Below are 18,484 nucleotides of genomic sequence, written 5' to 3'. Positions count from 1 at the left end.
CTTTTTTGCAATTTTACTGCACTAGGATTTTCCCATTTTCCAGTACACTATATGGTAAAATTAATGCTGATGTTTAAAAGTACAATTCGTACCACAAAAACAAGCCCTCACACGTCCATATTAACAGAAAAATAAAAAAAGTTATGACTCTGGGAAGAAGGGGAGCAAAAAATGAAAATGCAAAAACGGAAAATCCCAAGGTTATGAAGGTGTTATAAGACCAGCTCACAGCTGTCTCCTTTCCCTTGGCTGGTTATTAAAAACTAGATTGTGGCCCGATTCTAACGCATCGGGTATTCTAGAATATGCATGTGCCCGTAGTATATGGACAATGATGATTCCAGAATTCGCGGCAGACTGTGCCCGTCTCTGATTGGTCGAGGCAACCTTTATGACATCATCGTTGCCATGGCAACCATGATGACATCTACATCGATACTGTGCCCATCGCTGATTGGTCGAGGCGAATTCGCGGCAGACTGTGCCCGTCGCTGATTGGTTGAGGCAACCTTTATGACATCATCGTCGCCATGCTGTGCCCGTCGCTGATTGGTCAAGGCCTGGCGGCCTCGACTTATCAGAGACGCGGGATTTCCAGGACAGACAGACAGAAAAACCCTTAGACAATTATATATATAGATAGGGGTAGTTGGAGGTATTGGTTGTTTGAGGATGCATTTGGAGTGTTGTTCAGAAGACTGCTGCTTGGTGATTTCTCTGTTTGCATATCCTCATCCTCTCTTGTATGTTTTCTCTTTCATTTGCTTCCCGGTGTTCCACTCTGTTATTTGTGAATGCCTATTTTTATGATCAATATTTTCACTTATACCCGAATGTCTTCCCTTGTTAGCCTGGTTTGTGTATTCTTATACACTGCAAGTCCCCACTTCCCTGGGTGGGGGAGGGGACAGGTAAGTGCTGATTTAGGAGCTCAGCAAGGCATGTGGCTTTTGCTTTTTCACCATCAGAAGTTACACAGAAGTTATACAGGGTGCAGGAACAGCTAGGGTCATGTCCCTGCCTAGATTTTGTGTTGGTAATTTGGTGTAGTTGTCCTCGAGGAACATTAAGTAGAAGGTTCCTTCTTGGAAACTGGCACCCAGGTCCTTATAAGATTGTGGTCATCGTCAATCCTGTTGCATTCCGCCTTGCTTTGCCATCCACTTTCCTCTCCTATTTGTTTTTTCCTTCCTTTACTCCCCAGTATTCCACTCTGTTGATGTCTGGTTTGTGTATTCTTATACATTATAATTCCCCACTTACCTGGGTGGGAAGGGGACAGAAAAGGCCTGATATAGTAGCTAAGCAAGGCATGTTCACCAGAAGAAATAATTCAGGGAGCATGAATAGCTATGGCATCCCTAGCTTAAAGGACAGGATTCTAATTCTAGGATATCCTGCAATAACAATCATTTTGAACCCTTACTTTTACATGCCACTGTACTGTCCATATTTTACAAAATTACGTTTATAGTCTTGCTCCATTAGCTTCAAAGCTGTGCACCTTTAACAAACAAAATGTACTTTTAGAAATCTTCCCTTTAGATAAGGAATTGTCTAGGCTGAAAAACTACTACACTACTGGGACTCGTCAATGCATATCCAAGAGTATAAAAAGGCAATATAAAAGCAAATCAGTTTCTTAACTGAATTATTCTAGATGTCCTCTGCTTCTTGATGAACTCGTAAGGTTAAATCCATATGATCATTTGTATTCTAGTCCAGAATATTTGGATCAGGCTTTCTCCTAGAGTACTGGGCTAAATCGGGTGGACAAGATGCAAATTCTATGCCTAAAGCGAATGAGTGTAATAGGAATTACATATATTAATCGGTATAAGATCTTAATGCTGTCACAGTTTGTGAAGGAAGGCATTCTTTATTTTATACATGAGGCTTTACAGATGCTGGATTAAGGTATCAGGAAACAGATTTAACAAACTAAAATTTTGATGCAATTATTTTTATTGTTAAATACTTTAAAGCATATAACATTTTCTAATTTTTGATATTGATATTTGTTATAGAGTGTTAATATTTTGACTAAAAATTAGGATTGCATCTCCTGACATGTGACTTATTGTTGTCTCAACAAACTTAAAAAAAAATCAATACAAGTGAAGATAAGAAATATGGATATAAAGTAGAGATGAGCAAATCAATTTGATGCAAATGAAATTTGTATCACATTTAATAAAATTTGCAGGTCCTGGAAAATGTGTTTAATTTGGCTTTTGATTCAGGTTAAATCGCAAAAGAAATGGCAGGCACAATTTTATACATTGCAGAAGATCGCATCAGCCACAAAAGGCTAACATGACTTCACGTGCGACCACATGGGCTTCTGTATAATGCCTTGCAGCTATTACATCACATGCTGCAGTCAATAAGGAAGGACTATAATAGCCTCTATAAAAGCTGAGACAGGGAATGCAGCAGCCATGTTAGAGCTCATAGCTAAGCAAAAGAGTCACAAAAATAAAGCCCAAAAGCAATGGACAAATACTCCATACAATAATAATACAACTATATGACTGAAGAAGATGAGGGTACTAGTTTGTGAATAATACAAAGATTCAATGAATGGGGGAGAGAGTGAAAAGGACAGTCATCTGAAACGCGATTGCATAATATTTTAGTGTTTTTGGATGTGAAGCTTCAAATTTTAAGTTTTTATATCTTTTTGCTAAATAAATACATGTTTTTTAACAGAAGAATCTGATGTTGGATATTCACTTTTGCTTTTACTGTTTAATGTACTCCATGTTTTTGCTGCTTTTATGTGTGGGTGTTTAGGTGGGATAAACATAAGAGCAGAATTTTCTCTTCTGCTTTTGTGCTGTGTGTGAGAGACATCTTAGCCTTCAAGTCCTCTGTAACTGAGCTCAAGGATAACTGACGATTAGCTATGGAGCTAACAAAGTAGTAAACTGATGAAACATGCAGAATACTGAGCAAGCCACATTACTCGACAGATATAGTGTTATTCGTCATGTACCTGTCACAGTGGATTATGACTGACAAGTATGCTTTGGAAAAATTGCAAGTTTACTCATTTTATTAATAATAATGATTTTGATATGAAAAGGAAAAAACATCCAAAAACGTTTTAAAAATCTAAATAACACAAAAATCTGATTAAAGCAATAGGTCATTTTCTGATGTAGCTTCTTGCTTAGAGTGGTTAAAGAACTCGGTGTCCTCAAAGGTTTTAAGGGGTTGTCCACCAGTTTTATAGTAATAACTTATCCTCAGCTGAGGTCATTGATGCCAGGTTAGTGGGGAGTGGGACACCTGGCAAACTAACCTATCAGCTGTTGTTGGTGCCGGCGACATCCGGATGTTATCACTTGCGGAGCTGTACAGCACAGCTCCGTCAACTGCTTAGTGGTCGGGCGCGAACACTGAACAACTGACCCTATCCAAATGAATATGAGGTAGATCTGCAGTACCCCACTATGGTAACTATACAGTTGATAGAGCTGTGCTGCTCCACTTGGTAATTGACAACATCCGGTCGCTGCCAGCCCTGAAAACATTTAATCGGTTAAGGCGATGGGTGTTGCACCTACGTCGGTCTAATATTGATGACCTGTGCTATGGATGCGCAATCAATATAAAAGTAGTGGACAATCCCTTTCAGCAGCAACTGGGAAAGCAATTGAAGTTTATACCATTTATTGATAAAGCGGTCCATACCAGAGGCATTCCTACGTCAGAGAGATGCATATGATGACTTTAGTTACCCCAGCCAATTTCAGAGAGCCTTCAAGTAATTCTGATTGCTCCAATGAGAGTTTTTATATGGGAGGATCACTTAAAAAGGAAAAGGCTTTAGATCCCTCAAGGTCAAGCGTTGAGCATTTGGAATCTGCATAACACTCCATACATATTTTACCCATATTCAGTGGATTTGGGAGGGAGAAAACCTATGAATTCCTAATGTTAGGGAAATAGGCAAGTACTGTATACTTAAATGTTTAGAAAAATATAATTAAAATCATGAACAGTGTATGCAATTTTGTCTATGATACTATTAAATATGGTCAAACCCAAAGGATTGGAATAGTAGAGACCACACTATGCCTATTCTGGTTCACATAGGTCTACAATGGAGCTGTAAGCAAAAAAAAAACAAAAAACAGGAGAATGTTCTTAATTAAGGCCATTTTTTTGAGTTGCAATATACAGAAAATTAACTCTTTAGTATAACTGTAAGTTAATATTTGACCCATAAGAAAGTCTTGAAACACGATGAGGGATTTTAGCTTTCAGCCATTTGAAAAGTACTGTTTCAGGCGCTATCCCCCTCATCAGTACATAGCTCTTGGTGAACACTGAATCACCTTCCAGAGATACAGATGGCGTATGGAAGCTTACAGACAATGCTTCTTAGGAAAAGTCAGAATTGATAACACCAAGGAGCTACTTCTAAGGCATCTCAATGATCTCTGAGACAGGTGTCTACAGATTGGTGTCCGGATTGACCGAAATTGCTAGTTTCAGAGCCCTTTAATGAGTCAACACTGACTGATAGCTACCCACACTTGCCACTGGAGAGAGTTTTTTCTTCTTCTGGAGAATAAATAATTAACATACAGTATATTGTTTCCAAAGACCATTGCCTGTAAGACGCCTTCCTCCAGCTGGATCTCCGTAGCCAAAAATTGGTATTTCCAGAGAGCAAAGAAATTTGGCTGAAATGGTGGACGTGGTCTTAAACAATCAACAGTTGAGTGTTCCACTGTCTTTAAATTAATAATTTCTCAATTCTTTTCACAAATTTAACATATTTTTTTCTGTTTTGCTCTTCATTCCTCGCCAGATGTTGTTGTGTTCTCTCCTCTCCGAATTTCACAGGCAAGCTTTTCCTTATGGCTCTGCTAACACATTATATTTTGGGGGAGAACAGCAAGATAAATATAAAATGCATTCAGCTTTTGCCAAGTTCTTTATGCTCTCCAGAGCAATTAATTAAACAGGAAATGTGTTTTGTTGTTTTTTTCCCAGTCTTTAAATGCTTAAAAAAAAATCTCCATATAAAATCTGTTGTGAATCCTTTGGGGATGGGTCCTCATAAGATGTAATTGTGTGTACAAAGCATCCAAAATGTCACAGGTGTCTACTTCTTGGATATGTAATCGAACATTAGAAAAGAAGTATGAATTCCTAAAGACTTTTTACGTTGAGGATGTCATTCAAAGAGAGCCTTCAAGTGGAGAACTGAAAGGATTAACCTAAATAAGTGTCTTATGAATATTCTGTGCCTCATTATTTCGTGCTTAATTAAAAATGGTAAAATACACTTTGAGAAATATAATCCGAAACTGGTACGTATCATTAGGGTTTTTTCTTTTGGTGACGCTTCTTAAGGTAAGAGGATTCAGCTGTCACATTTTTTTTAGATTTATGTCATAATTTTGAAATGTATTACCATTAAAGGGAACCTGTCACCCCAAAAATCGCGGGTGAGGTAAGCCCACCGGCATCAGGGGCTTATCTACAGCATTCTGTAATGCTGTAGATAAGCCCCCGATGTTACCTGAAAGAGGAGAAAAAGACGTTATATTATACTCACCCAGGGGCGGTCCCGCTGCTGGTCAGGTCGGATGGGCGTCTCTGGTCCGCTGCGGCGCCTCCCATCTTCTTTCCATGACGTCCTCTTCTGATCTTCAGCCACGGCTCCGGCGCAGGCGTACTTTGCTCTGCCCTGTTGAGGGCAGAGGATAGTACTGCAGTGCGCAGGCGCCGTAAAGGTCAGAGGCCCAGCGCCTGCGCACTGCAGTACTTTGTCTGCCCTCAACAGGGCAGAGCAAAGTACGCCTGCGCCGGAGCCGTGGCTGAAGATCAGAAGAGGACGTCTTGTAATGAAGATGGGAGGCGCCGCAGCGGACCGGAGACGCCCGTTTGACCTGACCATCAGCGGGACCGCCCCTGGGTAAGTATAATATAACGTCTTTTTCTCCTCTTTCAGGTAACATCGGGGGCTTATCTACAGCATTACAGAAGGCTGTAGATAAGCCCCTGATGCCGGTGGGCTTACCTCACCCGCGAATTTCGGGGTGACAGGTTCCCTTTAAGAATAGCAAATATGGTGCAATCTTCAGATCAATACTGGTGTATATAATTCCTGTTTATTGACTGGAATAAATGGATTTGCATTTCAGTGGACCAGTTAATGTGTCCTGACCTTCTGGTGATCCCACTCCCTTATATCATGCAAAATCAGTCATTTCTGCCAAAACAGGATGTATCTACAATACTATTAATATTTTAATATTACCTTTTGCAGCTGGTGCTAGTAGTGCCATCACTACTTACATTTATCCCACAGAACCTGATAGCAAATTTCACCCAAAGAGCATGTTTCCACATTTCACCCACAGAAGCTGATAAGAAATTCCACCCACAAAGCATGTTTTCACATTTCCCTGAGAAAGCTGATTACAAATTTCACACCCAGACAATGGTGCACAGTATACCCACAGCTCCAAAATGTCTGGTCCAGTAGTGTGCATTACAAATGCCATCAATGAAAAGCTGTTAGTATGATAGTGGATCAAGCTGGCGGTCCACTGTGAAGCTTGCTACTGCCGGTCCGAGACCCTTTGCTTTGGGATGCCTCCCCAATGCTGCTGGCTTAGGTTTCCAGAGGCCCAAATTTTTTCCCTTGAAAAAAATTAGTGCTGAAGGCAGGCAAGCATGCCTGAATACTTCAGCTAGGGATGATGGTATTGTACTCCGTTTCTATTTTCTTGCTTGTTGGAACTAGGGCCATGAGTAAGAAGGGACCCGGTGGAACACAAAGTGAAGGAACTGAGGACACTCTCAGCCATCAATCTCGAATCGCCTACAGGTGGGGATTCAGAGTACAGCCATCCAATCTAACACCTTTTTAAAATCTTGCGACCTCACCATTTGTGCAGTGGTATTTGGGCTTTTGAAAGGACGTATAATGTTCTGTCGCCTGCGTGAACCAGCGGAAGATGTTATATTTGAGCATGTAGCATGTACATAACAACCACATCTTCTCCTTGTATCCAGGGCCGGATTTAAGAGGTGGGTGGCCCGGGGCCCATTTAGGAGGGAGGCCCATTTTTCAAGGTGCTGCAATATGTAATGCAAAAACACAAAATGAAACGAACGCAAGTTTATTTACAAAAATCATTTATGCAGAGTAATTCAAGTAAAATCGTTCATTTTTTACAATCTGGGCACTAAAGTCCAATTCACACAGTATATCTGACCTTGTCATTCCTTGAAGTCCCGAAAGGGCGTTAAAGATTAAAATATGTACATATGTATATTGTAGAAATTTGGGCTGTCTATATCAAAGACTGCTGCTGGGCTCTATATGTCAGAGGCTTCTGCTGGGCTGAATATGTATGGGAGGCTTCTGCTGGGCTGTATATATATATATAGCATCTGTTGGGCTGTATATATATATATATATATATATATATATATATATATATATATATGAGAGGCTTCTGCTGGGCTGTAATAATCTTTATTTTTATATAGCGCTAACATATTCCGCAGCGCTTTACAGTTTGCACACGTTGTCATCACTGTCCCCGATTGGGCTCACAATCTAGAATTCCTATCAGTATGTCTTTGGAATGTGGGAGGAAACCGAAGTGCCCGGAGGAAACCCACGCAAACACAGAGAGAACATACAAACTCTTTGCAGATGTTGTCCTGGGTGGGATTAGAACCCAGGACCCCAGCGCTGCAAGGCTGCAGTGCTAACCACTGCGCCACCGTGCTGCCCTATAATATGTATATATATGAGGGGATTCTGCTGGGCTGTATATATATATGAGGGGCTTCTGCTGGGCTGTATATGTATGAGAGGCTTCTGCTGGGCTGTATATGTATGAGAGGCTTCTGCTGGGCTGTATATGTATGAGAGGCTTCTGCTGGGCTGAATATGTATGAGAGACTTCTGCTGGGCTGTATATATATGAGGGGCTTCTGCTGGGCTGTATATATATATGAGGGGCTTCTGCTGGGCTGTATATATATGAGGGGCTTCTGCTGGGCTGTATATATATGAGGGACTTCTGCTGGGCTGTAAATATATGAGAGGCATCTGCTGGGCTGTATATGTATGAGGGGCTTCTGCTGGGCTGTATATATCAGAGGCTGTTGACCTGTATATATCAGAGGCTGTTGCTGTGCTGGCTGTATATGTATAAGAGGCTTCTGCGGGGCTGTATATGTATGAGAGGCTTCTGCTGGGCTGTATATGTATGAGAGGCTTCTGCGGGGCTGTATATGTATGAGAGGCTTCTGTTGGGCTGTATATATACATATATATGAGAGACTTCTGCTGGTCTGTATATATATGAGGGGCTTCTGCTGGGCTGTATATATATGAGGGGCTTCTGCTGGGCTGTATATATATATATATGTGAGGCTTCTGCTGGGCTCTATATGTCAGAGGCTTCTGCTGGGCTGTATATATATATATATATATATATATATATATATATATATATATATATATATATATATATATATGAGAAACTTCTGCTGGGCTATATATATATATATATATATATATATATATATATGGCATCTGTTGGGCTATATATACAGTATATATATGAGAGGCTTCTGCTGGGCTGTATATGTGTCAGAGGCTTCTGCTTGGCTATATATGTATGAGAGGCTTCTGCTGGGCTGTATATGTAGTATATGAGAGGTTTCTGCTGGGCTGTATATATCTGAGGGGCTTCTGCTGGGCTGTATATATATGAGGGGCTTCTGCTGGGCTGTATATATATATGAGAGGCTTCTGCTGGGCTCTATATGTCAGAGGCTTCTGCTGGGCTGTATATGTGTCAGAGGCTTCTGCTTGGCTATATATGTATGAGAGGCTTCTGCTGGGCCGTATATGTAGTATATGAGAGGTTTCTGCTGGGCTGTATATATATGAGGGGCTTCTGCTGGGCTGTATATGTATGAGAGGTTTCGGCTGGGCTGTATATAGAATAGAGGCTGAGGGGCTGTATAAAGTGTATACACAGCACTATACTGTAAACAGGTCCACATTATATACATCTTTATAACAAAAACCGACACTAGGGACGTAACCAGGAATAAAGAAATCCCTTCTATAGGTTATGCCCATTGCACTCCAACGGGGATCAACAGGGGCAAAAACTCCCCTATACTATAAACCTATAAATTACAGAGAGCCTGTTGCCCCATCACAAATGAATATGATACACTCAAAAAATAAATATAAAATCAGTAAGCTTTATTATACAAAAATTAAATATACAAAAAAGTACATATATGAGGATAAGGTGTATGACATAAAAAGAACATACACACTGGAATATGCATATACAAAAGTACAGGCGCGACAATAGCACCATATAAGGTAACTAATACAAAATGTAAATCTAGGGCAGAGTATACACAAGAGTGTATGCACATATACTAGACGGTACTACCAGGCAAAAGGGTAACTAGAAACTTGTGACCCTATAATAGGGAGAAACCCTGTCCATACCGGTACCCGCCCATAGTGAAAAAAAGATGTATGTATGTATGTATGTATGTATGTATGTATGTATGTATGTATGTATGTGTATATATATATATATATATATATATATATATACTAGGTGGAGACCCCAGAAAGCAGGGTTAATATACCATATATCCTTATAGTGGGAATGAGCCCCTAACCATACCGGCACCCATCAATATTGCAACCTGCCCAGATAAAGTTCCACAATGGGGATATGCCCCTAAGCCATGTCTAATGCTTACTCATATGTGCAAGCTCCCAGTGTGAGATGTCCAACCGATAGCCCCGACGCGCATTTCGCGTATTTGGTGCTTCTTCGGGGGGCTGTGGGGTTACTGTGAGATGCCTGGTTTTTATAGTGTTCATGCAGCTGAAGCCGATGAGCCGCAGCGATGTGTGGCGCATGTGGGCGGATATGACAGCCAGCGCTACGTCACTTCCGGCCTTCCCAGCGGTGCCCAGAGAAGAGGGAAATCCCTCATGACGTCAGCATGTCTGGGCGTCGCTGTACGGAAGCCTTCAGAGGCGCAGCGTGGCTGGGAATCCACGGCGCATGCTCACCACTGCGGCGACCATTTTAGAAATGGGCGAAACTTACTGGCACCACAATATTGCAGGTAATAAACAGAAATACACTACTAGTAAATAACATCCGACATAACAATAAGCCAAAACAGGGTGTGGACAACACTGGCACCAATGGCCGATCAGTCAGGGCTTGATAGAATGTTCAAAGTTCTGTATCTTCAACGTCCACATCTCATCATATGGGGAAATGTTATATTAGTGCAGTATGCTCAGTGTCTTCCAGATGTTATATTCCGCAAATACATATATCGGACAACAGCCACTTGTTCCAGACTCGCATAAATATCAATAACAGCGCTATGAACTAAATAAAAATAAAAAAAATAACAAACTGAAAAAACAAGAGAAGAGAACAAAACAATTAAAAACACAATCGCAATAAAAATAAACATAAAAAATGTGAGAACAGAGGAAAAAGCCCCTGCACCTATAGGAAGGGGACAAAGGACAATTGCTCATTCAGACCATTTGGGACCATAGTGCCTAATGAAACAATCCAACGGCACTCCATTTGTGCCAGGACTCGTTTAAGGTCACATTATATACATGCAGTATACACAGACACACTGTAATGCAGGATATAGTGTGGACTTGTATATACAGTATGGTACTGTGTAGGACAGGAGCTGCAAGAAAGATACACAGACAGACACACACACGGACAGACAGAGATCATACTCACCCACCGCGACACTGTGAAGACTGACCCACTTCACCTCTGGATCTTCAGTGACTGGAGATCCAGAGTGAAGTCCTGCTGCGCTCCGCGATGGAGAATCCAACATCGTGGCTCCACCTCCTTCTTGGAAGGTAGCTGAATAAACTCATCTGATCTAATCCAAGGGAGCGATCATATAGCTGAATGGGTAGTGCCTAGAAGCTTCTGTTGGCATCGGAGAAGGCTGCCACATGCAATAAACTAAGCATTAGGTACAGGGAGGGTACTAAGGAAGTCTGACTAGGCTAGCCAGGTCAGTGGATGCTGACGCAGGTCAGGTGCCATGACTCTGCCGCTCTGTGCCAGCCACTGAGATGTAGGACCGTAGCGAGGTCCCTACACTTTCAATAGTTTCTCTTTTGCTAAATGTTCCTTATCATTAGAAATGGTTCACAGCAAAGAGACGTGTATTTTGCATGTTTTGAGATATTTATCCCTATATTGGTGGGAGGCCCCTGCTTGGTGGGTGGCCCAGGGCCCGAGCCCCTTGGACTCACCCCTAAATCCGGGCCTGCTGGTATCAGCTACATCACCACCATCAGCAGCTACAACAGCACCACCATAACCACATCCAAGTCCCTTACTTGATGTCCTCATTTTTTGAAGTGATTTTTCTAAACACTACTTGCAGAGACGGCAGAAGAGTAGATTTATTTATTTTCAACAGTACTAGAAAACACAGCGGTCCTGAAAAATTATTTTTTGGGCCTAGAAATGGCAATTAGATGGCTGATGCCAATTACTTATTTCACAGACTAGTGAAAAAACACACACTAGTCCAGAAAATCTATTTTTTTGGCGTAGAAATTGCAACTAGATGGCTGATGCTAATTATTTATTTCACAGGCCAGTATAAAAACTGCTGTTAACCTGCGATTTCTGAGGCACTACAAAGAAACTGGCTCACGTGAGAACCGCCCAAGGAAAGGAAGACCAAGAGTCACCTCTGCTTCTGAGGATAAGTTTATCCAAGTCACCAGCCTCAGAAATCGCAGGTTAACAGCAGCTCAGATTAGAGACCAGGTCAATGCCACACAGAGTTCTAGCAGCAGACACATCTCTACCACAACTGTTAAGAGGAGACTTTGTGCAGCAGGCCTTCATGGTAAAATAGCTGCTAGGAAACCACTGTTAAGGACAGCCATCAAGCAGAAGAGACTTGTTTGGGCTAAAGAACACAAGGAATGGGCATTAGACCAGTGGAAATCTGTGCTTTGGTCTGATGAGTCCAAATTTGAGATCTTTGGTTGTAACCACCGTGTCTTTGTGTGACACAGAAAAGGTGAACGGATGGACTCTACATGCCTGGTTCCCACCGTGAAGCATGGAGGAGGAGGTGTAATGGTGTGGGGGTGCTTTGCTGGTGACACTGTTGGGATTTATTCAAAATTGAAGGCATACTGAACCAGCATGGCTACCACAGCGTCTTGCAGCGGCATGCTATTCCATCCGGTTTGCGTTTAGTTGGACCATCATTTATTGTTAAACAGGACAATGACCCCAAACACACCTCCGGGCTATTTGACCAAGAAGGAGATTAATGGGGTGCAACACCAGATGACCTGGCCTCCACAGTCACCAGACCTAAACCCAATTGAGATGGTTTAGGGTGAGCTGGACTGCAGAGTGAAGGCAAAAGTGCCAACAAGTGCTAAGCATCTCTAGGACCTCCGTCAACATTGTTGGAAGACCATTCCCAGTGACTAACTCTTGAAGATCAAGAGAATGCCAAGAGTGTGCAAAGCAGTCATCAAAGCAGAAGGTGGCTACTTCAAAGAACCTAGAATATAAGACATAACAAGAAAGTGTGAAACTGAAATTAATTATATAATTCCACATGTGTTAATTCATAGTTTTGATGCCTTCAGTGTGAATGTACAATTTTCATAGTCATGAAAATACAGAAAAATCTTTAAATGATAAGGTGTATCCAAACCTTTGGTCTGTACTAATATATATATATATATATATATATATATATATATATATATACACACACAATATACGGATATTACAACGCTAATACAGTAATACCACTACAGTATACAGTGATATCCCAACAGTATCACACAGTAATAACCAACAATTTCCAGTAATATCACAACAACATCACTACAATAGAAAAAACCCATAATTAACTGCCCTATTACCCAAATCACACATGCAATATCTGCCCTCCCATCTATAGCTTACTAACCCTAAGGCCTAAGAAGTTACAGGGCTTAGTAAGAAAAGGGGATACAGATATACTCAACCACCATGTGGATCCATGATCATTCCAGCATGCAGGCACAGCAAAAGAGGCAGAGCACATGTGTCTTATGCCTTTTATGTCCAGCTAGAAGAGGTGTGTCCAGCCCCAGGTGTGTGGGGATGAGGTCACAAGTTTATTGTCCACTGGCCTAAGTCCTAAATGAAACCTGATATATAAGCTTGAGGAGGGGGCTACTGAGCACATGTGGGGGAATTATATATCACTGAACACATCTCTACGTAAAGATATATATTTTGGAGCACTTCCCTTCTACGCCGGCCTTAGGATACTAGTTTGCAGTCACTCTATGTGACTGCAGACTGGTGAATCCTTACATCATGTGCACTGTGCACCTTGAGGATTCTCCAGTGGCGGCGCACGGAGCAGGCAGTCATGTGACGATATGCATATATATATATATATATATACACAGTGCCTTGCAAAAGTATTCGGCCCCCTGGAACTTTTCAACCTTTCCCCACATATCATGCTTCAAACCTAAAAATACCGAATGTAAATTTTTGGTGAAGAATCAAAAACAAGTGGAACACAATTGTGAAGTTGAACGAAATTTATTAGTTATTTTAAATTTTTGTGGAAAAACAAAAACTGAAAAGTGGGGTGTGCAATATTATTCGGCCCCTTTATCTTAATACTTTTTTTGCTCCACCTTTTGCTGCAATTACAGCTGCAAGTCGCTTTGGGTATGTCTATCAGTTTTGTACATCGAGAGACTGAAATTCTTGTTTAGTCTTCCTTGGAAACAGCTCAAACTCTGTGAGGTTTGATGGAGATCGTTTGTGAACAGCAGTTTTCAGCTCTTTCCACAGATTCTTGACTGGATTGAGGTCTGGACTTTGACTTGGCCATACTAACACCTGGATACATTTATTTGTGAACCATTCCATTGTAGATTTTGCTTTATGTTTGGGATCATTGTCTTTTGGAAGACAAATCTACGTCCCAGTCTCAGGTCTTTCGCAGACTCCAACAGGTTTTCTTCAAGAATGGTCGTGTATTTGGCTCCATCCATCTGCCCATCAATTTTAACCATCTTCCCTGTCCCTGCAGAAGAAAAGCAGGCCCAAACCATGATGCTGCCACCACCATGTTTGACAGTGGGGATGGTGTGTTCAGGGTGATGAGCTGTGTTGCCTTTACGACAAACATATCGTTTGGCATTGTTGCCAAAAAGTTCTATTTTTTTATTTCATCTGACTAGAGCACCTTCTTCCACATGTTTGGTGTGTCTCCCGGGTGGCTTGTTGCAAACTTTAAACACTTTTTATGGATATCTTTGAGAAATGGCTTTCTTCTTGCCACTCTTCCATGAAGGCCAGATTTGTGCAGTGTATGACTGATTGTTGTCCTATGTACAGACTGTCCCACCTCAGCTGTAGATCTCTGCAGTTCATTCAGAGTGATCATGGGCCTCTTGGCTGCATCTCTGATCAGTCTTCTCCTTGTTTGAGATGAAAGTTTAAAGGGACGGCCGGGTCTTGGTAGATTTGCAGTGGTATGATACTCCTTCCATTTCAATATGATCGCTTGCACAGTGCTTCTCCACAGCAGTATAACGGACCTGCCTGTTGTGTTACTTGGTCTTCAGGATGCTCTCTGAGCTTCAAACAGAACCCTGAGACTATCACAGAGCAGGTGCATTTATACGGAGACTTGATTCCACACAGGTGGATTATATTTATCATCATTAGGCATTTAGGACAACATTTGATCATTCAGAGATCCACAATGAACTTCTGGAGTGAGTTTGCTGCACTGAAAGTAAAGGGGCCGAATAATATTGCACGTCCCAATTTTCAGTTTTTGAATTTCCACAAAAATTTAATATAACCAACAAATTTTGTTCAACTTCACAATTGTGTTCCATTTGTTGTTGATTCTTTACGAAAAATTTACATTTTGTACCTTTATGTTTGAAGCATGATATGTGGGAAAAGGTTGAAAAGTTCCAGGGGGCCGATGTCATGATTCCAATGGCAGGGAATCACAAAAGGACAAGCACCAACGAGCTCTAGGGTGATGGAACCTGAGCTGACCGCGACCCTAAACCTGAACACACAAATAACAATAGCCGGGGAACGTGCCTACGTTGATCCTAGACGTCTCGCACCAGCCGAAGATCTAACTTCCCCTATTAGAAGAAACAGACCTCTCTTGCCTCCAGAGAAATACCCCACAGAAATAGCAGCCCCCCACATATAATGACGGTGAAATGAGAGGAAGGCACATACACAGTATGAAAACAGATTCAGCAAAATGAGGCCCGCTAAAACTAGATAGCAGAGGATACAAAAGTAAACTGCGCGGTCAGCAAAAAACCCTTCAAAAAAACATCCTGCAATTACTTGAACTCATGTTCCAACTCATGGAACATGAGGAGCAATTACAGCCCACTAGAGCAACCAGCAGCAAAGAAACAATTATATGCAAGCTGGACAAGACAAAAATAAAGCAAAATGTGGAACAAGAAAATCAAAAACTTAGCTTGTCCTGAAGATTACTGAAGCCAGAAGCTGAGGTAACAAAACACTCTGATAACCTTGATAGCCGGCGGGGAAATGACAAGAAAGCCCGGTTAAATAGGAAACTCCCAAATCCTAATAGAACAGGTGGACACCAGAGACAGCAGAACACAAATCACCCAGTACCATCAGTAACCACCAGAGGGAGCCCAAAAACAGAACTCACAACAGGCCGAATACTTTTGCAAGGCACTGTACATAAATGTGATCACATGCAGACTAGATTTGCATGGCCTTGCTTAATGCAAGCATATTGAGTGAGACTGAACAAGTCTAGTCGGAATGTGACCCGAAGTATGCAAATCGAATGCTTGCAGTCATGTGACCACACTCTCCCGACACCAGCACTTTCAAATCCACACATCCCTTTATGTATACCATAATGCAGAGAAAGATGTTAATGTAGAAAACATTACAATCTTTGAATATTTTAAGTTAAGATTCCAGCTTAAAACTGTACAATGATTAGAAGACATCAACATGGCGGTCTTAGATGGATGGAGAAGACAAATAACCAAGCAAAGCACAAAATAAAAAACAAGCTGTGTGCATAAGATTTCTGAAATCTCAGACATAGCTGGTGCTGTCAAATGCAGCTGAAAATTTGCATGAAAAAGTATTAAAAAAAATGCAGCAAAAATGCCCAGTGTGAACTTAGCCTAAAAGTGAAACATCTAAATATTTCCATTTACTTTAGGGTAAGAATTAAAATAAACCCCCCATTTACCTAAAATAAACCTTACCCATTTACTTTAGGGTAAGAATTAAAATAAACCCCCCACATTTTACTGTATTTTGAAACTGAGAGCAGAGTTGAGTTTGAGAGTTGAGAGCAGATTAGCTACGGCACGCGTCAAAGTTTCATATTCATGTTTCTATGTTTAGATTTCCAATAGACGGTGTGTGGGCTGTCAAATTTTCATCACTAAGATAGCTTTTGACTAACGGTAGAATAGCTTGGCTTTTTGTCTACATTTGCATTAAGGATCTCATTACTTACTGGGTTATTTAACAGTTATTGGCATTTTTATGAAGCAGGTTGTCAATCTTGCCCGTAGACAGCAAGAACTAAATTATGCTTAATGTGCACAGCGATATAGGTTGATATTTCACCCCTTAAAACATGCATTGGATAGGAAATTAAAGCCAGGCAAAGTAAATTTATAAAGAAGATTTAGTTACTACATTGAAAGGGGTATATCATATGTATTTAATCACAGAACTGAAAACCAAATGTTCCATAAAATGCATGTAATATTATTATAGTTGGGAGCATTTATTCGAGTGGAAATTAATTCTACTAAACTTGTATTGAGATCTGCAGAACAAATCTTTTTTGTAATTTACTTAGTGTGAATTCAACATAATGGTAGTCAGGGGTGGTTTTCATCTTGCTGAACAGAAGACAGCCCGCAGAGGGTTAAAAAAAAAAAAAAAAAAAAAAAAAATTATATATATATATATATATATATATATATATATATATATATATATATATATATATATATATATACATATATATATATATATATACACACACACTTCACCTCTCCCGCTGCTCCTTGTCTACTGTCTGGTTCTCCATGCCTCCATCGAGTTGCATCTCCAAGCTGGTGTTCACTCTAGTTTGGTTCCACTAGTGTTGGTTTTTCAAATCCTTTCCTCCCTCACACCAACCAGTTGTCTGCACCCTGCTCTTCCCATGTGACATTGCCAGAATGTCTCACGCCTACTCCTTCTCTTCACTTTCCATTGCCTAACCCTGGTAATGAGACTCCTTAACTGTATAGGGCCAAAAAAAAAAACTTCTGATAGCCGTCCATGGGACACCTGGTGCCTGATTGGTAATCACAGATAGGAAAGCAGAAGGAAAGTCTAGTAGATATAATAATAAGGGTATGTGCACAGGTTGCGGATTTGGCTGCGGATCCGCAAGCGGATTTGACGTTGTGGATCTGCAACTGTTTTCCATGTGTATTACAGTAGCATGTAAAGCTATGGAAACTCCTTCAGGCCCTGGGATCCATATTCATGTGTAAAATAAAGAATAAAAATAAAAAAATATTGATATACTTACCCTCGGACGCGCCCTGGTTGTCACCGCTGCAACCACCATGGTTCCCTTTCTAAGAATGAGCACTGTTATGGACCTGGTGGTTAGGAGCACCCGGAACGACCTGATGGTTAAACTCACACAGGACAAGCTCTAGGAAGTCAGAGCTCTGCTGACCGCAACCCCTAATCCTATCACACAACTAGAAATAGCCGTGGAGCGTACCTAACTCTGCCTAGACGCCTCTTCACAGCCTAAGAGCTAACTAGCCCTAGAGATAGAAAATAAAGCCTACCTTGCCTCAGAGAAATTCCCCAAAGGAAAAGGCAGCCCCCCACATATATTGACTGAGTTAAGATGAAAGTCACAAACACAGAAATGAAACAGGTTTCAGCAAAGGGAGGCCAGACTTACTAAACAGACTGAGGATAGGAAAGGTATCTTTGTGGTCAGCACAAAAAACTACAAAAAGACCACGCAGTGTGCGCAAAAAGACCTCCGCACCGACTCATGGTGCGGAGTGTTGTGAATTCTGTGGCTGAATTCACTCCTGTGGTCACAAGTGGTACTGCAGCTTCTGAGCTTCCTCCCTCAGGTGTTCTGGTGAGCTCGTTGGCTGCTTTGTTATTTAACTCCACCTGATTCTGTCTTCCTTGCTCCTTGTCAATGTTCCAGTGTTGGATCTGAGCTTCTGGATCTTTCCTGTGGCCTGCTGCTCTGCTTAGATAAGTGCTTCTTTGCTTTTGTTGCTGTTTTTTCTGTCCAGCTTGTCATTTCGTTT

Source organism: Ranitomeya imitator, chromosome 7 (genome assembly GCF_032444005.1).
Source record: "Ranitomeya imitator isolate aRanImi1 chromosome 7, aRanImi1.pri, whole genome shotgun sequence".
In the NCBI taxonomy this organism is placed as follows: Eukaryota; Metazoa; Chordata; class Amphibia; order Anura; family Dendrobatidae; genus Ranitomeya; species Ranitomeya imitator.
This window is presented reverse-complemented; position numbering follows the sequence as displayed.